At 35.9% G+C, this 27,545-nt stretch overlaps 1 protein-coding gene across 2 annotated transcripts in view; it reads left to right on the forward strand.

Moving 5' to 3' along the window:
• ABCB7 (ATP binding cassette subfamily B member 7) overlaps window positions 1–27,545 on the forward strand; it is a 181,247-nt gene that overhangs the window by 120,131 nt on the left and 33,571 nt on the right. The window lies entirely within an intron of this gene.

Below are 27,545 nucleotides of genomic sequence, written 5' to 3' on the forward strand. Positions count from 1 at the left end.
GGTGTATAAATTTTCAGTCAATTAATTTCAACTGTATCAATGCATTAGTTTCCAGTAGACAGAAGCAGGACCAGTAGTTTTATTCTGTGTTCCACGAACACATTTAAATTAGAATCTAGTGGGTTCCACCTTTTCAATACAAAATACAATGTTGTGGGATGGTATTCACAACATTATTTATTACAGAACATGTTTCGGTGTTCAATTTTTGACACCATCATCAGCTGCTCAGAAAGTGCGAAAAAACTTGGCAATCTAAACATTAAACAACATATTGTCATACGTAACCCCTTAAGATACATATATACAAACAACAGAATATTGCACTATTTAAATGCTAAAACATCTAGAGTAAATTATGCTATATTAAAACTCTAATATGTAACAAGAGAATTCTTGTAAGTCATAAATATAAAATTTCTCGTCTGCTTTGATGAGTTATCTTCACATTCCTTAATGTCTGTGATTTTGTGCTATCGTACTATCGAATTCAAATGCGAACTTAAGCTTGAGGATTTAAAATTGTATGCAGTCCATTTGATGTTAAAATGTTCATTTCATGTATATAATAACCACTTAGATGGATTAAAAGCTCGTTATATACAATATGATTGTTAAAACTGGGCCGTCTTCTTAAATTTATTAAGTACAAAAACTTCGTATTTTTAATGCTGTATGCGTGGTTGGAACTGTAATTTCATTTGTCCTACAGTTGTTAGGCGGACATGACTTCTCAGTTCAATAGAACCCTGCAATAATGAAACCCAATGTTAAGAGAAAAGCAGGAATATTGATCAAGAAAACTAATTGAATCTAACTGTTGATATGGCTGACTCACCTCTAAAGCTGTGTAATTCGCGTGACGGCTGCGCCGCGATGAGTGTGTCTGCTAGTATCTTGTGCTCTGTGATGAAGCGCAGGGAAGGAGAAGTAGGGGCGGCAAAGGGGAAGTTTCTAGAACATCGAACTTTTTGGGAGAGAGTCCGGGGGACGTTGTGGACGAAGACAGTAGTAAGCAAAGTTGTTATGTAGAGTTCGGAATACGCTCGAATTTTCTGGAATTTTTAACCTGTTAAGTAATAGAATTAAAGAGTCAAATAAAATCTTGGGTTTTTCCGAGATTTCATTCAAATTCAGGTTAGCGTTATAGTATTGGTCTAGATGTATTAGACATGCCTCCGTAATGTCAAGCTTCTGTCCCTTAGACAGTGTTTCCATGATCTCGAGGTCTTTATCTATGTCTGTGAATTTATGTTTGTACTCATGGATATGCTGGCCTACCGCTGAGAATCTGTGATATTTTACAGCATTAAGGTGTTCCTGATACCTGACATTAAAGCTACGCCCAGTTTGCCCTATGTATCCGCTTCCACAGTCCCTACATTCAAACCTATATACCCCTGATTTAGAATATGGATTGACTTTGTTGACAACCGAAACATGATGTAAAACTGTTATACTTCTATTATCTGTCTTGAATGCGATCCTAATGTTACGTTTCCTGAAAATATTTGTAATTCTGTATACATCTTTATTAAACGTGAAGGTTGCAATTTCCTTTGCTTCTATTTTATTTTTCATCAGACTCGTGTGAGGGCGATATTTGAATTTGCTTATTATTCTTTCTATAAAATTCTCTTTAAAACCATTAACTTTAGCCATAGCTCGAATGATGTTCAGTTCCTTGTCCAAGTTTTGTTTGGACATTGGTATACTAAAAGCGCGATTCACCAAGCTGTTATAGGTCGCGCATTTATGAGCTAAGGGGTGTATCGAATCATTACGTATTGTAACTGCAGTTTGTGTGGGTTTTCTGTAAATACTAAAAGAAAATGAAGAAGCGTGTCTATTGATCTTTAGGTCTAGATAATTAATGGATTTTTCTATTTCGGATTCTAAAGTAAATTTTATATCCGTATCTATTGTGTTAAGATTATTAAGAGTCGTAGAGGCGTTGATTATGCGTTCATCCAAGATAACAAACGCATCGTCTACATACCTAGACCAAAATAGAACATTCTTGAACTTGAATTTTTCATTATTAATTATTTGTGTGTCCTCTAGAAAATCTAAATAAATTTAAGCCAAAATTCCTGAGGCCGGAGACCCCATTGCAAGGCCGTTTTGTTTATAAATGATCTGGTCGAAAGTGAAATAGTTGTTATTGATCAGCAATTTTAAAACGGTCATGAATTCATCAATTTCAAGCTTGCTTAAGTGACTGTATTTTTTCAAATTTTTGGCAATAATGGGGAGCAATTTATTAGTTTTGATATTAGGAAACATATTTACTGTATCAAAAGAATGTATTGTGTGGTGTTCCTGTAATCGAAATTTAATTAATTCTTTAGTGAATTCTACGGCATTCTTTACGGATTTATTTGCAGTGAATCTGTAATGTTGTTTTAAGAATTTTTGAATATACTGCGCTAATTTATAAAGGGGGCTAGGTCTGTAATTGATAATTGGCCTAATGGGGACTCCGGCCTTGTGGATTTTTGGCAGCGCTGTAGTGATAGGAAGGCCGGGGTTCATGCTAATTAATTTCTGCTTCTCATATTCATTAAAGAGGAAAGAAGATGTCTTCAATGTTTGTTTCAATTGCTTCTGCAATGACTGAGTCGGGTCCTTCTTAATAATAGAAAAAGAATCATCATTAAAAAAGTTTTTTGTTTTTTGGATGTAATCAGCTTTATGCATGATAACGGTTACGTTCGTTGCCTTTATCTGCTTTAGTGACTATAAGCTCTTCGTTTTTTATTTTCTTTTTAAGTTCATATATTTGTTTCCTATCCTTGAAAGAATCTTTAGGGATGACCAACTTATTATTATTATTATTATTATTATTATTATTATTATTATTATTATTAGCATTATTAGCATTATTACTATTATTATTAACCGTTTTGTTCAGCTGTTTCTTTACTTCTATTCTGACTTCATCCTGTAAGTCGAGTGGCAATTTTTCGAGTGCGATTTCTGTTTCTACAATCAGATTTTTAGTTACTTTAGCTTGATTGAAGGTCGGCCAATTATGTTTAGGACCTTTCTCAAGGATAAGTCCTTCCTCTTCGTTCAAGTTGACATTGGAAAGATTAATGAGTAGAGTATGAAACTGTTTCAATGGATCTTCGTTATGTGTAAAATTGGACCTTTGAATCGGGGATAAAGATTGGGTTCGACCTTTTTCTGCTTCCTTCCTTAGTCTTTCAAGCTTTTTCTCCAATGTTAATTGTTTACTTGCAAGTACATTAGATAATTTGAATTGAACTTTATTTTGAAAAAGGTTCCATTGTGATGCAGAGAGCAAGAATGTAGCTTTGAGGTGAGTCTTATATAATTGCTGATTCAAAAAAGGATTTCTTTTTGTGGAGGAATTTTAATTCGTTATTTAGCCATAGCTTTTTTGACTTTACCCAGTTTTTACTTCGATGCGGCACACCTGGGTCCCGTTTTAAAACACTTTTCAAGAAATTTGGAGTCAAATCATATGCTATACATTGTCTAATAAATTTAATATCCTTACCAAGTTTTCCCATTTTGATTCTTAAATTCATATAACGATGAGCTATAAAAAATGCCTGGTGGGCTTCATCATTAAACGTAAGGAACTTCATCTTTTGGTCCGTATTGAACTGAGATCACAATTAAATTAGAATCTACCAGGTTCCACCTTTTCAATACAAAATACAATGTTGTTGGATGGTATTCACAACATTATTTATTACAGAACATGTTTCGGTGTTCAATTTTTGACACCATCATCAGCTGCTCAGAAAATGCGAAAAAACTTGGCAATCTAAACATTAAACAACATATTGTCATATGTAACCCCTTAAGATACATATATACAAACAACAGAATATTGCACTATTTAAATGCTAAAACATCTAGAGTAAATTATGCTATATTAAAACTCTAATATGTAACAAGAGAATTCTTGTAAGTCATAAATATAAAATTTCTCGTCTGCTTTGATGAGTTATCTTCACATTCCTTAATGTCTGTGATTTTGTGCTATCGTACTATCGAATTCAAATGCGAACTTAAGCTTGAGGATTTAAAATTGTATGCAGTCCATTTGATGTTAAAATGTTCATTTCATGTATATAATAACCATTTAGATGGATTAAAAGCTCGATGCGTTTGTTATCTTGGATGAACGCATAACGAACGCCTTTACGACTCTTAATAATCTTAACACAATAGATATGGATATAAAATTTACTTTAGAATCCGAAATAGAAAAATCCATTAATTATCTAGACCTAAAGATCAATAGACACGCTTCTTCATTTTCTTTTAGTATTTACAGAAAACCCACACAAACTGCAGTTACAATACGTAATGATTCGATACACCCCTTAGCTCATAAATGCGCGACCTATAACAGCTTGGTGAATCGCGCTTTTAGTATACCAATGTCCAAACAAAACTTGGACAAGGAACTGAACATCATTCGAGCTATGGCTAAAGTTAATGGTTTTAAAGAGAATTTTATAGAAAGAATAATAAGCAAATTCAAATATCGCCCTCACACGAGTCTGATGAAAAATAAAATAGAAGCAAAGGAAATTGCAACCTTCACGTTTAATAAAGATGTATACAGAATTACAAATATTTTCAGGAAACGTAACATTAGGATCGCATTCAAGACAGATAATAGAAGTACAACAGTTTTACATAATGTTTCGGTTGTCAACAAAGTCAATCCATATTCTAAATCAGGGGTATATAGGTTCGAATGTAGGGACTGTGGAAGCGGATACATAGGGCAAACTGGGCATAGCTTTAATGTCAGGTATCAGGAACACCTTAACGCTGTAAAATATCACAGATTCTCAGCGGTAGGCCAGCATATCCATGAGTACAAACATAAATTCACAGACACAGATAAAGACCTCGAAATCATGGAAACACTGTCTAAGGGACAGAAGCTTGACATTACGGAGGCATGTCTAATACATCTAGACCAATACTATAACGCTAACCTGAATTTGAATGAAATCTCGGAAAAACCCAAGATTTTATTTGGCTCTTTGATTCTATTACTTACCAGGTTAAAAATTCCAGAAAATTTGAGCATATTCCGAACTCTACATAACAACTTTGCTTACTACTGTCTTCATCCACAACGTCCTCCGGACTCTCTCCCAAAAAGTTCGATGTTCTAGAAACTTCCCCTTTGCCGCCCCTACTTCTCCTTCCCTGCGCTTCATCACAGAGCACAAGATACTAGCAGACACACTCATCGCGGCGCAGCCGTCACGCGAATTACACAGCTTTAGAGGTGAGTCAACCATATCAACAGTTAGATTCAATTAGTTTTCTTGATCAATATTCCTGCTTTTCTCTTAACATTGGGTTTCATTATTGCAGGGTTCTATTGAACTGAGAAGTCATGTCCGCCTAACAACTGTAGGACAAATGAAATTACAGTTCCAACCACGCATACAGCATTAAAAATACGAAGTTTTTGTACTTAATAAATTTAAGAAGACGGCCCAGTTTTAACAATCATATTGTATATAACGAGCTTTTAATCCATCTAAGTGGTTATTATATACATGAAATGAACATTTTAACATCAAATGGACTGCATACAATTTTAAATCCTCAAGCTTAAGTTCGCATTTGAATTCGATAGTACGATAGCACAAAATCACAGACATTAAGGAATGTGAAGATAACTCATCAAAGCAGACGAGAAATTTTATATTTATGACTTACAAGAATTCTCTTGTTACATATTAGAGTTTTAATATAGCATAATTTACTCTAGATGTTTTAGCATTTAAATAGTGCAATATTCTGTTGTTTGTATATATGTATCTTAAGGGGTTACGTATGACAATATGTTGTTTAATGTTTAGATTGCCAAGTTTTTTCGCACTTTCTGAGCAGCTGATGATGGTGTCAAAAATTGAACACCGAAACATGTTCTGTAATAAATAATGTTGTGAATACCATCCAACAACATTGTATTTTGTATTGAAAAGGTGGAACCCGCTAGATTCTAATTTAATTGTGATCTCAGTTCAATACGGACCAAAAGATGAAGTTCCTTACGTTTAACCACGAACACATGACAGATTTTTGAAACCAAAAACCAGAACTTTAAATACCAAGTAGTTTATCTTTAACATTCAATGTATATTTATTTCACTACCAAGCTCGATAGCTGCAGTCGCTTAAGTACGGCCAGTATCCAGTATTCGGGAGATAGTGGTTCGAACCCCACTGTCAGCAGCCCTGAAAATGGTTTTCTGTGGTTTCTATTTTCACACTAGGCAAATGCTGGGGCTGTACCTTAATTAAGGCCACGGCCGCTTCCTTCCCACTCCTAGCCCTTTCCTATCCCATCGTCGCCATAAGACCTATCTGTGTCGGTGCAACGTAAAGCAACTAGCAAAAAAAAAAATTATTTCACTAGGTTAGTTAGGGGAAGCAGGACAGTCAAACCCATAAACGTTCTTGTAACGCCAATATTTCACATGGTTATAAGTGTTTTCATTTGAACGAGTGTGTTACAGACAGTACAAGTGTTCCCAGGGTTCCGTGTACATGAACGCGCGACAGTTTAGACTAGATCTGTCTTTATACATTTTGCTTCATTTGTGTGTATTTCATCCAATCTCTTTCAGACAGAAACAGGACTGTCAAATCCAAGAATGCTCTTAGTTAGCCAAGTTTTCCACACCATTATAAGTATCCTTATTCTGGTTTGTATACATTTTCAATCCAGTACATGTAATTCCAGTGTTTCGTGTTCTATGAACACAAGACTGTTAGAGCCAGAACTGGGAACTTTCTAAGCTCCTAGTTCTCCGTGCCAAGTGTATGTTGCATTTCAAGGTAATATATTGTAACAATAAATGTGGTACTTCGGTGAGCAAAATCATGTCACCTCTGTACAGAAGATACAGTAGAAAGTGTTCCTCGCCCTAGGGTTGGCGATGTCCTTGGATTCCGACAGCTCCTCCCCTTTCCATACCAGTGGACCACCATTCCTCCCTCGATGGAAGTTCTAGAAGATCCATTCGACATCTAGAAGATCCATACGGTGCTGATGAAGGGCGTTGAGATAGACCATGTAAATGATGAACGTGAATGAACACTGTTAAGCCTTGGGGCGAGTTGATGCAAAAACTGCTTTCGAATGAGCATATAAGTTTAACACTCATAAAATGAAAATCTACTCGAAACTTATCGTCGAATTTCAAAATAGTCACTTAAAGTTTGTGGCACTTGGTATAATGTGAAGTTATGCCACACGACTTAGTTCTTAGTTTGAAGCACCATTCAATGTAATCAATTGCATTGGAAAAAATAAGGATGTTTCACTCGTGAATTCAGACTTGTTCACGCATTGGTAATGACATAAAATAAAAATAAAACGAAATTAATCATGTATTAACAGTCCTCGGTTCGACTGTTCATAGAATCAAAACACACAGCTGAATGTTCGTAGAATTGAAATGTACATTCTTAATAGAATTGAAATGCACAGTTCACATACACAGCCTACAGTTCATTACCTACAAATATTTACACAGTTCATGAAATGGTAAATTAGTGACGTAGTCATGCTTGCAATTTGAGTAATTCTGAATTAAAGCACAGTCTCGTTAACTTGACGTATTCAGTACTTTGTAAGGAGCAAACTGTTCCAAATCCTGTCCACAACATTAAACTTTAAATTACGAGCATTTGAAAAATATTCACAAGTCTTAGACACTCGTGTAGAATAAACAGTCACTTGATGATGTTCAGATGAAGCACAATTTATATCACGCCCCGTTGGAGCAGAAGTTTATCACTCACAGTTTAAAGAAACTCGTACAAGTTCATACTCGTCGCGATTGAGTTAAAGTCCACGGACTCGAAGTATGACGGCCGCTTCACGCTATGTCGCGGTCCTCGTGAACCGACTGCACGAACTCCACTGCCATGCGTGCACATACACACACTGGTCACACACTGATCTGCTAAGCGAAGCAGTACTGTATTTATATCCTATCCGTGCCTTCACATCTCATTCCATAACTTCATCGTCGCATGTCGGATTTACGTGAAACTTCGCAGGAACGTAGATAAAGGATTGGGCTACACGATGATGTGGTTAATTTTATCTAATTATTATTGTGGGGAAAGTTATTATCCATAGAAACTTGAGGAACATTCCACACTAGTCTAGGCTCTCTGTGTTGCGGTGAGGCAGGCTGTGACGTCACTCGTTCTACGTTACACGCACACAGCTGTTGCTCGCTGTTCAGTCAGTCTTTCGCTGCCAGTCTGGAGCGTAACGTGTAAGTTTTAAATTTCCATTACGGGGACTTAGTTTTGTACCGCCGTTACGGGTACAATATATCAACTCAGGGATGTATTTCCATGCAACCACCTATAGGTGCATGGATTTTTCATTATGATTGTTATCATTTTCCCCTTAATTTAATTTTCACCAAGAACTGATAACGACTCCATGGGAGTCGAAACCGGTCTTCTTATAAATGAATAAATTGTTGCAATGTGTTGAATGGTGGAACATCCCTCAAACTCTACATTAACAACTTATATCGGCCACGTCATTTACTCATTTATTACAAAAAACGTGTTATCCTCTTTCATTTTGAATTTCCCTTGTAGGGAACAGCAGTCAACGAATATTACTAATCGACTTGGACATCGCTTTCGAATGTCTACAAGAGAGCTCGCAAGTGTACATGGGGGGGGAAAACTATACTGTTAGATGATTTTGTGATAAATGTTTGTTTTCTTATTCAAACAGCATCACCTAACTTAAACTACATGTATCATGAAAACATATTCCAAGCACCAGTAGAGAATTAATAACATCTCACTATAAATTACATGGGAATAGCCTCTCCAAAATTTAGCCAGATGCGAGAAAATACTAACTAACCTCTGAAATCAGTGATGTGCTCTGCCGTATCTTGAGGTGCATTGCATTCATACTTAGTTTCAGTGTAGAGTATTAACATTAAGCGATTGTTTACTTAGCCTTTATTTCTGACGAAATGACAACTGCTATCGACCACGTTATTTACGTATTTCTTACAAAAACATGCAATATAATGACTGGGTGCAAAAAATATTGGTAAAATCGCTCGTAAAAACGGATGCGTCAGTGATAAGGTTCTCGCTGTAACTGAAGGATAATACACAGTTTAACATAGGGATTTTGAAGGGACATAGAAAACCGCCGTTGTAACGGGGTTCTTGTTTATGCCGCACTCGCTATAGCGGACTTCTACTGTGCATGAATCGCCTCCTGGGTTGACAGATGCATGTGCTATTTTTAGACTAGGCTTCAAATTGAATTGATGAGACAGCTGTCCCCTTTCTAAACTTCCTCCATATGAACAAAATAACACCATCACCTCACTATACTGTGTGAATCTATCCACAACTTCATAATGTACAGTTAACGAACGACGAATGCCATGTTGAATTAATGGAAGAATAACCAAGCAACACTTATGCCCGGTTTCTGGAACGTAAGATATCAAACCTATAGCGGTATCGAGTGGTTAACTTGTGTTTTGGCGTTGCACGAATGTAAGATACATCTATCGGTTCAATAAATCGCTTGCTAATTTATATAGGGCCCTGAGCAGGAGATATCCATTTGTTTACTTGGTGGGCGCGTGCGCAGTACTTCAGTATCCGCACTAACATTGTTTTTGTTAACATTTTCTGTGGTTTTCTCCTCTTCTTCCGACGAAGAAATCGTAGAAATGGTCAACATTCTAGAATGATCACGATTATATCATCGTCAGCCTAATGTTCTAATGAAGTATAGTGAAAATGAATTCAAAGACAGATTGAGACTAAACAAATATACTGTCATACTGTACTTTTGATAGAGGTTACAGGCAACAATTTGCACCTTGTGACAACATTTTTTCCATTGTCCCCTGTTGATCAATTATTAATTACGAAACCCTTTAAGAGTCTTATCATATTTGTATCTGTGACTGCATTCGTGTCCATAAAAGCACTGAAACCAGTAACTGAGTATAACAGATAATTACACATTTATCGTAGTAGGCCTATTGCAGGCCTACTTGCATTGGCAGTGAGCATATACTTTTATTGTGGGATTGTTTTTAATTAAAGATATTACATTACAAGGAACTAACAGGTTATATAATTATGTTAATTACACGATGTATATCTTTATACTGTGATCAAACAATGTTCATATTGTGGAATAAAAGGGAAGAGATATGGTATACTTATAACACTCAATGCAAACTGGATCGTGCGTGACATGTGCTACTGGTGTGCATGTTTCATTAGAAATCCTCAAGCAATATCAAATTCTTCTGACAGTCCTTAAACACTACGAAACTGACACCCAGATCTGCAAGAACTAGTCGAACTCCAATTTCTTGTTGCATGGCAAAGAGGGGTTAATAGGAGCTGCACAGAAAGCTCAAATGCGATGCGTTACTTGTGCGCATGTGCCAGACAGTCTAGGGAACATATCTAATGCATATCGTTCTCTAAATGCGATTTTATTTGACGGAAATAAATATCACACGAGAACACATTCACTTTTTTGTATAAATTATTTTATTGTCACTGTAAGTCACAGCACACAATTATACACAGTAACAAGTGACACTACAACACTTAATAGCGGAGTACCCTGAAGTTGATTCTGCCAAGTACAGATATAAAAAACACTGACTCGCGCACTGTAACATACGGTCTCTTGAACTCACTGCCTCACTGACTGTTCGATCCACCATCTAGAATTTTCGATTTCTGGAAGGGTTCTCACAACATTCTAATGGAACAGACTCGAAACATCGATCGACCAGCTAGTCGAATGGAGTACTCCAGTAATGGACCCAGCTGGAACCTTCATTACCGTTTACCAATACACATGGAAATCTCTACAACATTCCTAATGTCTCTACATGTATCCGGATAATAAACCTTACAGTAAGTTTCCAGAATCCTTCATATATACCAAATTATAGTAGAATAACTCTAATATACAAACATTATAGAGTTTTCTACCGCTTTCAACTATATAGATTTTGAGGTTAAACTTATACACGATACATATTTGAGGCTATACAAATTTTATAATACATATTTACAGGGAAACCCTGTATTAGTCATGTTTAACATTTAATAAAAGATAATTTAGCATTTAATAAAATATAATTAAAATATATTAAACAGCCCGCCTGATGGCCATGATCGTTAAGGTGCTGAAGTCTAAACAGTCTGACACCGAAGTTAGCCAGTTCGAGTCCTGTTGGTCGAAAAAAATTTCACCATCAGAATGTTGGCTGACAGGGTAGGGGAGGTGGTGGTATACAATTTCTAATCACTAGATTGTGTGCCAAAAGCCTGGATTAAATTCCAAACCTCTCCGTAGTGCTCATATAGAGTGAGGGCATATGGCGCTGTTGATGGTGATTTGTCCGTCGGATGGGGACGTTAAGCCTTTAGCAGACCCCTTCGTGCTATTCGACAGGAGTAGGCTATGTGCCGGCACTGGGTTTCACCCTCTCCCTACTATCATATATCACGTCATTCATTTCATCTCATTAACTCCTCTCATGAGGTTGACGGAAGGGCATCCAGTCATAAAAACCCGCCACGACAGATTCATCTCACTTCATACCCGACCCCGTAGGGAAACGGGACAAGAGTTGGACAAACAATTAAAATATATTAAACATAATAATTGAAGGTTTTACACCAGTTACTATGTCGTCCCTACGACGTGCACAAAAACGAAGCAGTACGAAGGGTGGCATCTAGTGTGTATTTATGAAACTTTATCAATGAGCCAATAGTTGACAGTTCAGTAAATTAGCTGCTATTCCACTATGCAACGCAGCGAAGATTTATCGAGTCGACAGCTGTAACAAAGCAATAGCTATCGGAAAGATATCTCACCATTCCAGAAACCGGGCATTAGCCTGCTGTTTCCTCTAGCAATACCGTACTCAGTTTTGTGCTCAATAACACATTAGCTCCAGATTACACATATAAATCACCACACACTGTACATTCTCCCAGAGAATGAACAAGCAAATGAAAACCATGTAGTGTCTTTAACAGAAAATTAGCTTTAATGATCTCGTACAGTAATGACTCCCTAATACCTTCGTAATGACTCGTCGCACACGCATAGGCTTGCTCCACGTGGCTGTAGCGTCTCCAAACGTTCCATGGTAGCAACAAAGTCTCTCTGGCAACACGCCCTCATTCAAAAGCAGAGTTTTTGGATTGGTTACCAAACGGCTGATACGAAAATAAGCTAACTCTCACGTTCATCCACATTGATGAATTACAATCTTCAGCCTATACTTCCCGACTGTACCCCGGGTTTCCAATTTACTTGTTGCAACACTTTCGACCAACTTCAACCATCTTTACCGACATATTATACAAAAGATATACGTATTGAATATACCCTAACTACAAATTCTTCTTATAATATTTTCTTACATCTTCACAAAATCACATGATTTTCACTACCTTTATATTACAAATTATTTTATGATAATTTCCTAACCTAAAACCAGGAGATCATCATTTACGAACATTTCCTAACCCAAATTTGAGAGGTTCTACTTGTGTACGGTTACTTAGCTGTAAAAGAAATGAGTTTATTCTTAAGAATGAATGTGCTAATGCATCATGTAAACAAACACACAGAAGAATAAGAATACTGTCTTTTAAATTACTCATCCATATTCCAATATTTCCTTGGCTCATGTTCTGAAATTACTATAAATCAGTTCTTCAGTGTTCTCTATTTCAATGATAACAGTTCCCAACCTCATGAAACAAACTCAACAAAAAGGGACCAGGAGGACCATTTAACAGTGCAAAGACTGTAACAAAGCGGTGTGTCCAGCACCATATTTTAAAAAAAACTGCAAAACAAAATAATCCTGAACATCGTGTGGTTCTTCAGTTTTTTCATGTATAACAGGTTATTGTAATAAAACAGAAGTCACCAAATAATGTACAATTTTCACTTTCATTTAACGCCTCGTAAAACATGTCACAATTATTCACAAGTTTTACTTTCATTTAATCCTTACTCTGCTATGCCTGAGATATCTTGTGAGCTTAGTACATCACATACTTGCTGCACCCGAGGTATCTCCTTGGCAACCTAAGCTCAATTCCTGAAAAGGATATAGATGCCTATCAAGTTTCCTTTGGTTTTCAAACTCAAGCAGCAGCAAGCTACACCTTTTCGTAATATAATGGACTATGTCATAACGCAGGCTGCATTTTAACACTATCTGTGGTTAAATATCTGAAATAATGCACTCAGCTCAGTGCGCAATGTAGGTTGGCAGTCCTGCAAAGCACCTGTGTCCAGAGCTTGTAAGAATGGCTTCAAATAGTGGACGGTGCGTGATTTCGGAGTTCGAACTTATAGAAGCTGTGAATACTCCTGAATCAGAAAATGAATGCTCGGATATCTGTGATTTGGGTAGTTTGTTTGTTTGTGTATGTATGTATTTGTTTGTTTGTTTGTTTTATTTATTTATTTATTTATTTATTTATTTATATTCATTCATTCATTCATTCATTCATTCATTCATTCATTCATTCATTCATTCATTCATTCATTCATTCATTCATTCATTCATTCATTCATTCATTCATTCATTCATTCATTCATTTATTTATTTATTTATTTATTTATTTATTTATTTATTTATTTATTTATTTATTTATTTATTTATTTATTTATTTATTTATTTATTTATTTATTTATTTATTTATTTATTTATTTATTTATTTATTTATTTATTTATTTATTTATTTATTTATTTATTTATTTATTTATTTATTTATTTATTTATTTATTTATTTATTTATTTATTTATTTATTTATTTATTTATTTATTTATTTATTTATTTATTTATTTATTTATTTATTTATTTATTTATTTATTTATTTATTTATTTATTTATTTATTTATTTATTTATTTATTTATTTATTTATTTATTTATTTATTTATTTATTTATTTATTTATTTATTTATTTATTTATTTATTTATTTATTTATTTATTTATTTATTTATTTATTTATTTATTTATTTATTTATTTATTTATTTATTTATTTATTTATTTATTTATTTATTTATTTATTTATTTATTTATTTATTTATTTATTTATTTATTTATTTATTTATTTATTTATTTATTTATTTATTTATTTATTTATTTATTTATTTATTTATTTATTTATTTATTTATTTATTTATTTATTTATTTATTTATTTATTTATTTATTTATTTATTTATTTATTTATTTATTTATTTATTTATTTATTTATTTATTTATTTATTTATTTATTTATTTATTTATTTATTTATTTATTTATTTATTTATTTATTTATTTATTTATTTATTTATTTATTTATTTATTTATTTATTTATTTATTTATTTATTTATTTATTTATTTATTTATTTATTTATTTATTTATTTATTTATTTATTTATTTATTTATTTATTTATTTATTTATTTATTTATTTATTTATTTATTTATTTATTTATTTATTTAAGAAGCAATACATCATGTATAAATTATTGTGGTTAACAATTATGTCATATAATAACTTGGTGAGATCTCGACCGTTTGGTGTGGCCTTCACTAAATCTTTCGTAGTGCTAATGAGAGGGCAGGAGTTACAATGAAGGAAACATGTATTTTCTGTTTGTTGTGTAAGTAATGCCACCCTCTTCAAATTCAAGGCTGCAGAAGTGGAAGAAAAGTACACCTAAAGAACTATATACGACTCATCATCCACGTTCACAAACAACACGTAATCTTCCTTCACTATTACAGTGAATGGTTTAATGTATTTCTTCTGAATTTCGTAGATGAATAAGGTAAAATCTGAAATTTTGTTACTTTCACACCACTTATAGAAATAACCTCTAAAAACTAAAAATATCACTAATACATTAAAAACAAATTCATAACCAATAAAAGGACACTAGAACACTATTTAACACACAAACGTATTTGGTGGATAATTAAATCACAAATTCCAGTAGCAAGATAACCTCAGTCAACCACACACGTGCACAGCATAAACCAAACTGAATGTAAACATGGTCCGACGCGCTGGCTACACGGGGCCCATAGTGGCGGCTATTGATATGTGCATTCCGGTCTGATAATATTGTAGTTGGTGTTGGCAAGAATATTTCCAGAAGTTGATATTTCTAGACTGTTTGTCGAACAGTATGTACATTGAGCTGACAGGCCGAGAGACAGTGCAGTGAGAAAATATAGTGCGTGGGTTAGAGTGAGTGTTACAGTGAGCTGAGGAGTTGTTTGATATCTGAACTTGTCAGAATCGACTTCAGTAAACTAGTGTTTTAGTGTTGTGTATAGACCTAACTGTGTGTTGTTAAGGAATAGACTTAGCGGTATTAAAGTGGTTTTATGCAAGGAAGTCAACATATCTCGTGTAATATTTATTTACACCAAAATTCAATTGCATTGAAAACGATAAATTGGTGACCGTGACAGGATTTTTGGACTAGAAAATTACAAAATATGTGGAGCCAATAAAAACAAAGCAAAAAAAAAAAATAATCAGTTACTCAAATAAAAACAAAATTTTAAAAAAAAGGTTCCTAGAAGGAAACCATAATTTAATTTCATTGACTGCAAATGATAAAAACATTGAAGTTCTTTAAGTCTTTAGGCTATTTCAGTCGTGAAATTACCAGTGTTTCGCCCCAGTGTAGCAATGGACTCATCAATTGGAATGCTTCACCTTTCCAAGACGTTGGTGCTAGTGCGCTGTTCAGACACCACTGCAAGCCTCCTATGTAGGACAATGCAGTGACGGTGCACTAGGGGAAGCATGTGCCTCCACTTGTATAAATGCTTGCCTTTGGGCTTTGTAAAAAAATAAACTCTTTCAAGTCTTTACGCTTAAAAGTTTTTCAAAACAAAATAGTTAAGGAAAATAAAGGTTGGCAGAAAGCCATGACATACATTCTCTCATGCCACAGCGCACTTTCACACGTAGGAATCAGTGCAATCAAATACAAGGGAAAATATTCCTTTGGCATCACATTATAAATACATATCTCTCATAGTAATATCCAAGTATGTCGCACAGCGGACAACAAATTTCAGACGTGCTTCATCAAATTTGATTTCGTCAATCATGTGACACATAGCAAGCATCTCTTCCTATTTGCTTCAAAGCCAACTATCACAGGCGCTCAAAGAAAATATTCACCAAGAAAAAATTACCGCATTACCATAAGCTGTGCAACTCGTAGATCTGGCCGATATGTCAGACTGCAGATTCCATTCATGCTAACAAACTTACTCAAAACTACAGTAGAAGCATACGCCATAGTACTTGCCAAGGAGTAGCAAGACGATTACTCCAGTAACACATGAAACCAAAAGGAAATAAATATCATTAAAAAGGGACTATGATAAACATGCTAGAACAAAACTCTTTATTATGGGCATATAAGTTACGTACTCAAAACTAATAGCTCTGAGTAAAATGAAAGCACAGAATGTAAACAACAAAATCAGATGACATGGCTCAGACAGCAGGAAGTCACCATGAACATAAAAAGAAAGAATGGTAGGAAATGGCAAGTATGTCAGTACTCACATGAACAGTAATCTGAAATAAAGAAGTATTTTCGTGTTCGCCATGGATAACCACCTATAACTATCATTTAAATCAGAAGAATATCCTCTGATAGCACAAGAATGCATTCTTGTCTGCTCAGTCCATCTTTCTACCTCTCCGATCACATTATAAGATACAGAAAAGATACAGGCATTCTCAGAAGTTAGGTAATTAAATTATGGAAAGGCAATATAATGTCTGCTGCGACCTATCGACTAAAAGTAGAAATACTAGTAAAGTCAGGCTTTCACAATGACCAATCTCTATGCCTTGACACAAAGAACAACAAATATTCACAACAGACTGACAATTTAATCAAATTATGAAACAGGATCAGTGCCTAGGAAATTGCTTAAGTTACGAATTATTCACAATTTCTACTTTCATTTAATATCTGGTAAGACATGTTGCAGTTATTTGCAATGTTTACTTTCACTTAATGCCTAGTAAAACATATCATACTCATTATCTGCATCATCCTCTTCTCCATCTGCTATCAAGTCCCATAACATTCTTCTCACTTTTTTTAATTTTTGGCTTTGATCTTCTTTATTGACCTCTAACCATTCAGTCACATCACTTTACTCTTTATTTTGGCAATCTTCGAATAATGACACTATAATCACACAAGCTTTTGAAATTTCGTCTTTTATGGCAACGTTTTGTCCTTCCTGCACTCAGAAGGATCTTCATTATAGTGTGAATGTACAGTAATTACTTTTATTTGTCCCATTGTTGTGCCAATGACCCCTTTAAGCAACCATCAGCATCAATATTTTGTTGCCACAAAACACATCTAGTAAGCTGAAATCTTTCCAGAAAGTTGTGACATCTTCCTCAACCAAGTGATGTAGGAGTGACAGTCAACAACTTTTTTCAGAGCAGCAGTAATGCTTTGGTCCATTGGCTACTGAACAGAAGTTATTTTTGGGGCAAGGTATTAAATATAAATTACATCATCTTTAAGTTCAATGGGTAATTATTGCTTAGTTAAATAATATCAGTTTCTCAAAATGACTGTGTAATCAGTTTGTGAATATTTAACTACTCCTCCATGCAAGTTTTTGACCAAAGTAATTTAACTGAACTTTATGTGTGTTTGAAACATTGAGAGGCATTATAGTTTTTCTGATCATTAACAGTTTGAATTTATGATCACGTGTTATGTTAACACACATCATGATGATAATTCTTTCTTCAGACTGCATCTGAAGAGCAAGGATTTGTTAACATATCCAGTATAACTTTGTTTCATCACCATTGTTAATTGCTTCAGGTCTGCATGTTCCCTTTTTATAACAAAGTGAAACATTTAGGCAAATGTTTTGGTAACTTCCATGTTAGTATTAAATTGTTCCCTGTGAATATTTTCTTAATTATGTTGTTTCTCAAAATGAGTAAGCTAACCAGAAGAGACTATAAGGTCACCTTCCAAACCAAGTTCATTGTTACAAGTAACTAATCTCATTTTGTTCCGTATTGAAGATACAATAGGTAAAATTATTTCTTGAATAAAATTACTGTGTCCACCTATTCAATACAATTATATTTAGTAGTGATTACAATCTACATGAAATATAAACACTAGTTAGGGACATGTTTCGCCCTAGTTTTGGGCAAATGCCAGACAACAACCACTGGACAGGTAGGTGTATAGGGAAAAGTCCTGAGTAAGCATACCTTCCACACCTGATCCTCTCACAAATGAAGTGATATAAAGGCATTGCAGTATATGCAGACCATCCGAAAGCAAATTTCTTGGTGAGCAATCAGACACGATTATCAAACTCTGAATGTGCAAATGACCTGCAACATTTCAGCATTTCAAGCAATACCCGGCAGATAACCAAGCACAACCCACTGCCATCATCCAGACTGTAGTGAGATCAAAATTGTAGGACATGTGCTTGGATTCTGTCATAAGGGAGAATTGTAAAGGAACACTCGCCATCACAAAGTGAGAACACCTTTGGCCTCAGTCAGGTTGACAAGTTGATGAAGAAGTTCACTCACTGTCCATCTTCTACTGCATCTGTAAGAAGAACAGACATCGTTGCAATCCATTGTCAAACGTATCGAGGCATGGTGGTCGTTCCAACTGTCCACTTTGAGATAGATATTAAACAAGCCAGTGAGGTTGACACTGAAAAGAACATCTAAGAACCATGCATCCCATACCTCAGTAAACACTACAACATCCGTTGAGACAGATGGTCAGTAATCGACTAGTTATCTGGTTGCAGAAGCAGTATAACAAAGTACACATGGAGTCTCATGAAGGGGTTGGGTATTAATCACCCTACGTTAGAGACTGGCACAGTAGATATCATAAAAGACTCAGTCAGCATCCTAAATCATCACCATCTTTATGATACATAGGTCACGGCATTTTACAGATTCTGATTCGTGCTATTCACAATATTGTTGTGGGTCATTTGATTCTATAGAGTAGTAAATAAATGTAAATTTCCAATAATTTAGCTTTCATTTAGAATTCAGGATCCTCATGGTCACTTTCAGTTTGTGAACTGATCTAATCTTGGAAATATATACAGAGTCCACCAGAAAAATGCATACACTCTGTGTCAGACTGTACTAGAATATTGATAAATACCAGTGTGGTCTTTTGCCCAACAGGTGTTGGTACTTGCATCACAATAGTAAGAAAACAAAATAGCTGGAGCACGCTTGATGTTTGAGCAGTGAAAATGCATTCTGAAGTGGTTTATCAGGCTTGATGATGCCATTGAAGTGCAATGTCGGTGGAGGAGGGAGTTTGAAACCGAATCTCCAACATTCTTCTTCTTCTTCTTCTTCTTCTTCTTCTTCTGACGCCGTCTCCCTCCGAAGGTTGGCGATCCAATTGATTGTGATTACATGCGAAACGGCAGCACGGAAGATTTCTATCGACGTATGTCCATACCACCGCCACAAGTCTTTCAGCCAGGAATTTCTCCGTATTCCCACAGATCTTTTCCCATCAATCTTCCCTTGAATGATCAGTCGGAGAAGTTCGTATCGTTCACCTCTCATGATGTGCCCGAGGTAGCTGAGCTTACTCTCCTTGATGGTTGTGAGAAGCTCTTTCTTCTTGTTCAAGATGTTGAGGACTTCTTCATTTGTCTCCTTTTCTACCCAAGATATTCGGAGTATTCTTCTGTATAAGTACATTTCAAAAGATTCAATCCGCTTCTCCAATAAAGGGCTAAGCGTCCACCCTTCAAAATCATACAGGACAGGAAAGACATAACAACGTAGCATTCGAACTCTGAGCTGGAGGTTGAGTTCTCGGCTGGTGAATAAGGTCCTCATGGTATTGAACATATTTTTTGCTTGTCCAATCCTGGATAAGATTTCACATTTTGAATCGCAATGCTGGTTCACTAGAGTTCCAAGATATTTGATGGAAGATACTTGTTGGGCGATGTTGTTGTTGATGTGAAGGGAGGCCTGTTTTGGTGTTTTCGAGAATACAATCAGCTTGGTCTTGTTAATATTCAAGGATAAACCGTAGGTTTCACTGGTCCTCATGATGTTGTTTATAATGATTTGAAGATCACTAGGGTTGCTGGCTAACACAATCGTGTCATCAGCAAATCGGATGTTATTAATGACATAGCCATTGATCTTGATACCTAGATTAACATATTCCATATCCTCTCTGAACACAGCTTCAGAGTAGATGTTGAAAAGGAATGGGGACAGGACACATCCCTGGCGGACAACTCTTTATATAGCTATGTCCTCAATAGTAGTTCCTTCTATTTTGACCTCTGCCGTTTGATTCCAGTACAGATGGGTAATGATACGAAGATCACCAACATCTACACCAGTAGATTTTAAAATCTCAACAAGTTTTGCATGAGATACACAATCAAAAGCTTTTCAGTAGTCGATGGAACAAGCGTGCACATCTACATTCATATCTAGGCATCTCTGGGTCAAAACATTCAAGGAGAAAAGAGCCTCACGAGTACCCAGTCCATTCCTAAAGCCAAACTGAGTATGTCCAACTTGGCGTTTATATTTGAGGTAGATTCAAGTGTGGATGATACGCAGAAATACCTTTAGCACATGGGACATTAGGCTGATCATACGATAATCATCACAATGTGATGCACTAGGCTTTTTAGGTATGGTGACAAAAGTAGATCTTAGCCAGTCAGATGGAATTCTACCAGATTTATATATTGCGTGGAATGATTTGTGATATTCATGAAAGAAGATTGGAAGAACGTGTACAGCTACTAGTCCTGCTTTGTCTCTCGTATTAGAAAGGTTTTGTATTTCTCCACAGAAGTCTGCTATGCTATGTGCATGGGAAGTGGGGATTAGCAGTATAAGTGAACGACGAATTTTGAAAGCCACTAAGTGGAAAGTTTACATCCCACGATTACTGCGTGCGCTTAATGATGACAATCCTGAACATCGACTGCAATTTTGCTAAATTGTACGAGGGTAATCCGAAAAATAGGTCTCCATTTTTTTTATAAATACAGAACTCTGTTCGTGTGGCTGTTGCTCACAATATTGTGAAGTGTGTTTCCCGCGCTCGCATATAAACGTGCATGCCGCACTGAGGCACTCAATCTTGGCTTGGCAGCCATTGAAAATGGAACTCCTGTTGGATGTTACCACCAAGTGTGAATTGCATGCAGTTATTTGGTTTTTGAATGCAAAAGGTACTGAACCGATTGAAATCCATCGCCAATTGACGGAAGTGTATGGTGAGTCGTACATGGATGTCAAAAATGTTGATAAGTGGTGTAGAGAGTTTGCAGCCGGTCGGACTGAAATTCACGATGAACAAAGGAGCGGGAGACTGTCAATTTCCATCGAGACAGTCGTGAAGGTTGAGCAAATCTTGCGTGAAGATAGGCAGATCACCCTCGATGATCTCTGCATTTTTGTTCCTGAGGTTTCCCGAAGCACTGCTCTCCGAATTTTAACGGAAGAGTTGAAATACCGGAAGGTGTGCGCAAGATGGGTGCCATGTATGCTGACTGAAGACCACATGCGGCAACGAGTTGATTCTTCCCGCGCATTTCTTCAACGCTTTGCAGCCGAACAGGACAACTTTTTGGACTCGATTGTCACAAGTGGCGGCGTCCCTCTTCGCCAAAGCTGTTGAAATTCAAGCAAACACAGTCTGCCGGTAAAGTCATGACAACTGTGTTTTGGGATCGAAAAGGGGTATTGTTGGTCGACTTTATGCCTGCTGAAACCACAGTTAATGCTGACAGGTACTGTGAGACCCTGAAAAAACTCAGACGGGCAATTCAGAACCAGAGAAGGAGAATGTTGAGCAAGGGTGTAAACATTCTCCATGACAATGCTTGCCCACACGTCGCCTAGCAAACTGTTGCTCTCCTGCAACAGTTTCAGTGCAACATCATCGCCCACCCAGCCTATAGTCCCGACTTGGCGTCCAGTGACTATCACTTGTTATTTCACGTCAAAAACTTCATAATGGTCCGTATTGAAAAAAGATTTACATTAAAAAACAGAGGTAAGGTTATCCACCTGTTCAATACTACTTACAATGTGTTAACATTAAAATGTCACATTTTATTATTCCATTTGGTGGGTGCCGGTTTCGGCATTATATAATGCCATCATCAGCCCAAGATTTAAGTAAGCAAGGACACTTAATAAAATACATATATATGTACATAGATAGCTAGCAATGATAGTCGTGTTACATCATAAAACATTTCACCACATAATATCTCTAAAAACATTAAAATTATGAAATTCTGGAATTCTAGATTTAGGATAAGAGTTTTTTTTGTATGTACAATTTAGTATATTCTTATCACCCAGTAATGTTAATTAATGATTTCTATGTATAGAGCTACAGTAGCTGCTAAGTTATGTAAGATCTTCTTTTTTCTTTTTACCATCTATATAGTTAAATGACGATTATTCTATTGCTCTTGAACACCATATAGAGTCCTTGAGAACGTTCTGTCGTGTAAGATTGAATCCTATATACATAGTTATCACATTATAGAGTATTATTGAACAGTATAAAATAGAGAGAAGAACATTATACATTCAATGCAAATAAAAAATAGTTCCTCTTGGTAAAACTCAGATAGCCATTGTAAACTGGTCAGCTGTTTGGAGCAGGTGGACAGCTTGTTCTTAGTGTAATTGTTGTTGGAATCTTACTGATACGTCTTAACTTGATAAGTCATATAATAATAGAGGCTAAAATTTCAGTAATATCTTCAAATATCGGTGGGTTGAGGCCGAAGGTTGACTTTTTAATGAAACACGATGTTTTCAATGGTCAAACGTAACCTTAGAGGATCTTAATTCAACCGGACCTAAAAGAAAATAATACCTGTGTAAGGATAACATACGCAGGATCAAGAAGGGTGTTAGGCGATTTTTGAAAAGAAAGAACAGAAACTCACCTCAAGCACCACACTATCGACGAAAGGTTAAAACAGCACTGGCGAGCACCACTGCCGAGCGATGTGTCAGACAACAAGCTGCATGCATCAACGGGGAAACTGGGCGTGCCTTGTAGGGGGAAGGGGAGGTGAGGAGACCTGAACAGGAGAGTAGAGGTCGGGAGGGCGGGGATTCCGGTAGGGATAATATGCCATCGTGTTGCAAACTGTTTTGTGTACTGGTTGATCTTTTGGAATTTTAAGCTTGCCAATTAGTGAAATGAATAAATCAAATAAAATAGTAGGTTTTTCAGAAAGTTCATTAAGATTAAAATTTGGGTTGTAATACTGGTCCAAAAGAATGAAGAATTGCTCTGTTAAATCTAAAAGAGGCCCTTTGTTCAATATTTCAACGATGTTCAAATCGTTGTTAATGCCATAAAAGATATGTTTATATTCGTGCATATGCTGCCCTATTGCTAAAAATCTTTTGTATTTAATGGCGTTTAAATGTTCGTTGACCGGGCGAGTTGGTCGTGCGCGTAGAGGCGCGCGGCTGTGAGCTTGCATCCAGGAGATAGTAGGTTCGAATCCCACTATCGGCAGCCTTGAAGATGGTTTTCCGTGGTTTCCCATTTTCACACCAGGCAAATGCTGGGGCTGTACCTTAATTAAGGCCACGGCCGCTTCCTTCCAACTCCTAGGCCTTTCCTATCCCATCGTCGCCATAAGACCTATCTGTGTCGGTGCGACGTAAAGCCCCTAGCAAAAAAAAATGTTCGTTGTATCTGACTTTGAAAGATCCACCGGTTTGCCCTATGTAGACACTGGAACAATCATTACAGTGGAATCTGTACACTCCTGATTTATCGAAAGGATTGGGGCAGTTGAGCCGGCTAGAATTATGGAATGTATCAAGGTTTCTATTGTTAGTTTTGAAGGCAATTTTTGTGTTTTTCTTTTTGAATATGTTAGTAACACGGTAAATATCCAGATTAAATGTGAAGGTTGCAAATGCTACTGGTTTCATTCTTTCTTTTTGTAAATTGGTCTTGGGTCGATGCTTAAACTTACGTATTATGCGTTCTATGAAACCATGATTAAAACCATTGTGTATTGCAATGTTACGTATAATATTAAGTTCTTTGTTCAGTTCCGCTTTTGACATAGGAACATTATAGGCACAATGCACTAAACTATTATAAGTAGCCCACTTATGGCTTAAGGCAAAAAAAAAAACACAAAAATTGCCTTCAAAACTAACAATAGAAACCTTGATACATTCCATAATTCTAGCCGGGTCAACTGCCCCAATCCTTTCGATAAATCAGGAGTGTACAGATTCCATTGTAATGATTGTTCCAGTGTCTACATAGGGCAAACCGGTAGATCTTTCAAAGTCAGATACAATGAACATATAAATGCCATTAAATACAAAAGATTTTCAGCAATAGGGCAGCATACGCACGAATATAAACATAGCTTTTACAGCATTAACAATGATTTGGACATCGTTGAAATATTGAACAAAGGGCCTCTTTTAGATTTAACAGAGCAATTCTTCATTCTTTTGGACCAGTATTACAACCCAAATTTTAATCTTAATGAACTTTCTGAAAAACCTACTATTTTATTTGATTTATTCATTTCACTAATTGGCAAGCTTAAAATTCCAAAAGATCAACCAGTACACAAAACAGTTTGCAACACGATGGCATATTATCCCTACCGGAATCCCCGCCCTCCCGACCTCTACTCTCCTGTTCAGGTCTCCTCACCTCCCCTTCCCCCTACAAGGCACGCCCTGTTTCCCCGTTGATGCATGCAGCTTGTTGTCCGACACATCGCTCGGCAGTGGTGCTCGCCAGTGCTGTTTTAACCTTTCGTCGATAGTGTGGTGCTTGAGGTGAGTTTCTGTTCTTTCTTTTCAATAAATTGCCTAACACCCTTCTTGATCCTGTGTATGTTATCCTTACACAGGTATTATTTTCTTTTAGGTCCGGTTGAATTAAGATCCTCTAAGGTTACGTTTGACCATTGAAAACATCGTGTTTCATTAAAAAGTCAACCTTCGGCCTCAACCCACATATATTTGAAGATATTACTGAAATTTTAGCCTCTATTATTATATGACTTATCAAGTTAAGACGTATCAGTAAGATTCCAACAACAATTACACTAAGAACAAGCTGTCCACCTGCTCCAAACAGCTGACCAGTTTACAATGGCTATCTGAGTTTTACCAAGAGGAACTATTTTTTATTTGCATTGAATGTATAATGTTCTTCTCTCTATTTTATACTGTACAATAATACTCTAAAATGTGATAACTATGTATATAGTATTCAATCTTACACGATAGAACGTTCTCAAGGACTCTATATGGTGTTCAAGAGCAATAGAATAATCGTCATTTAACTATATAGATGGTAAAAAGAAAAAAGAAGATCTTACATAACTTAGCAGCTACTGTAGCTCTATACATAGAAATCATTAATTAACATTACTGGGTGATAAGAATATACTAAATTGTACATACAAAAAAAACTCTTATCCTAAATCTAGAATTCCAGAATTTCATAATTTTAATGTTTTTAGAGATATTATGTGGTCAAATGTTTTATGATGTAACGCGACTATCATTGCTAGCTATCTATGTACATATATATGTATTTTATTAAGTGTCCCTGCTTGCTTAAATCTTGGGCTGATGATGGCATTATATAATGCCAAAACCGGTACCCACCAAATGGAATAATAAAATGTGACATTTTAATGTTAACACATTGTAAGTAGTATTGAACAGGTGGATAACCTTACCTCTGTTTTTGAATGTATCACTTGTTCCCTAAGTTGAAAGAACATTTGGCTGGAAAGCGATTCAGCACTGACGACAAGGGGAAAGATGAGGTTCACAACTTCCTGAACAGCATCGTGGCGAGCTGGTATGACATGGGCACAAAAATGCATCGACTGAAATGGTGATGATGTAGAAAAATAGCTAAATGTTCAAGCTGTAAAATGATGTAAACCATTGTAGAAATAAACAGGTCTATGTATTTATAAAAAAAATAGGAGACCTTATTTTTGGGATTACCTTCGTATCAACAAATGGTAAGTCAAGATGAATACTTTCTGATGAAGGTAGTATGGTCTGATGAGGCCCAGTTTAAACTTAATGGAACAGTGAATCGACATAACTGTGTCTACTGAGCACTGGAAAATCCACATGTTCATGTGGACAAGGCGGTCAATCTACCAGGGATTAATGTCTGGACTGTCACGTAGTGGCTTAGTAGACCTTCTTTGATGGAGAATTGTACTTGGAAATGTTACGCACATTAATTTTACCAGCTGTACGTGCACTTTATGGAGCCGATGATGAGGTCTTCTACCAACAGGATGGGACGCCACCACAATATCATGTAGCAGTATGAACTTTCCTGGATGGCAATCTGCAGGGACATTGGATTGGATAAAGGGGGCCCATTGAGTTATCCTCCACGGTCACCATATCTTACCCCTGTGGACTTATACGTGTGGGGAACTGTGAAAGATTAACTCTATAGACGTAAGCCGCACACGCTGGAGGCCCTTTGCTAGGAGATTATAGCAGCATGTGCAGTGATCTCCATTGCAACATTGACTGACATAGTTGTGGCGACTGCTCGTTGTTCTGCTATGTGTCTGGCAGCCAATGGCAAACATTTTGAACATCTGCTGTAACCATATGCTTTAATAAACATAGTACTAGATGTGTGAACAGTATTTCAGATAAGTAATAATAAATAGTTTTTGTTCCGTAAGGAGTGTGTTCATTTTTCTGGTGAACTCTGTATATGCCTCTGCAAACTCTACCTAATTTAGGTGAATAATCTTTCATCTTTCAGTGATTTTAAAGATTTTCAGTTTTCTTGTGATAGCTCATTCTTTGTCCATTTTGGAAACACAATACCATAAACAACAATGAAAAACCCAAAACATAATACTATCAATAAATTTTGTTCAGTTTACATGGCATTTTGACACGTTCTTCACCTGGCCACTTTTAAAATTACCCAACACCTTTCACAATAAAGTTTGGTTCTCATTTCTGTGTCCTTGAAGGGGAGTGGTTATAGGGAAGAAAGGCATTGATAGCAGGTGATAATGCTTACCTTTTCTCAGCATAGTTCAGGTAAACATGTGCCTGTAAAAACAGATGTATTTTTCTCCAAATTACTAGCATTCTGGCAATGGTTTGTACGTGTCATTAGCTCATTAAGCAGAAAAGCTGAGCCTTGATATTCTCATCCCAAGCAGTAAACTTCAATTTTCACTGCAGAATTGATGACTATACTTCAACTGATAAAAGTTTGCTGTTGAAATTACAGTATAACTTTAACAAATGCTTTACCGAAATTAACTGTGGACTAATTATCTGGTCTTCAATTTATA

The sequence above is a fragment of the Anabrus simplex genome, chromosome 1 (assembly GCF_040414725.1).
Source record: "Anabrus simplex isolate iqAnaSimp1 chromosome 1, ASM4041472v1, whole genome shotgun sequence".
Classification (NCBI taxonomy): domain Eukaryota; kingdom Metazoa; phylum Arthropoda; class Insecta; order Orthoptera; family Tettigoniidae; genus Anabrus; species Anabrus simplex.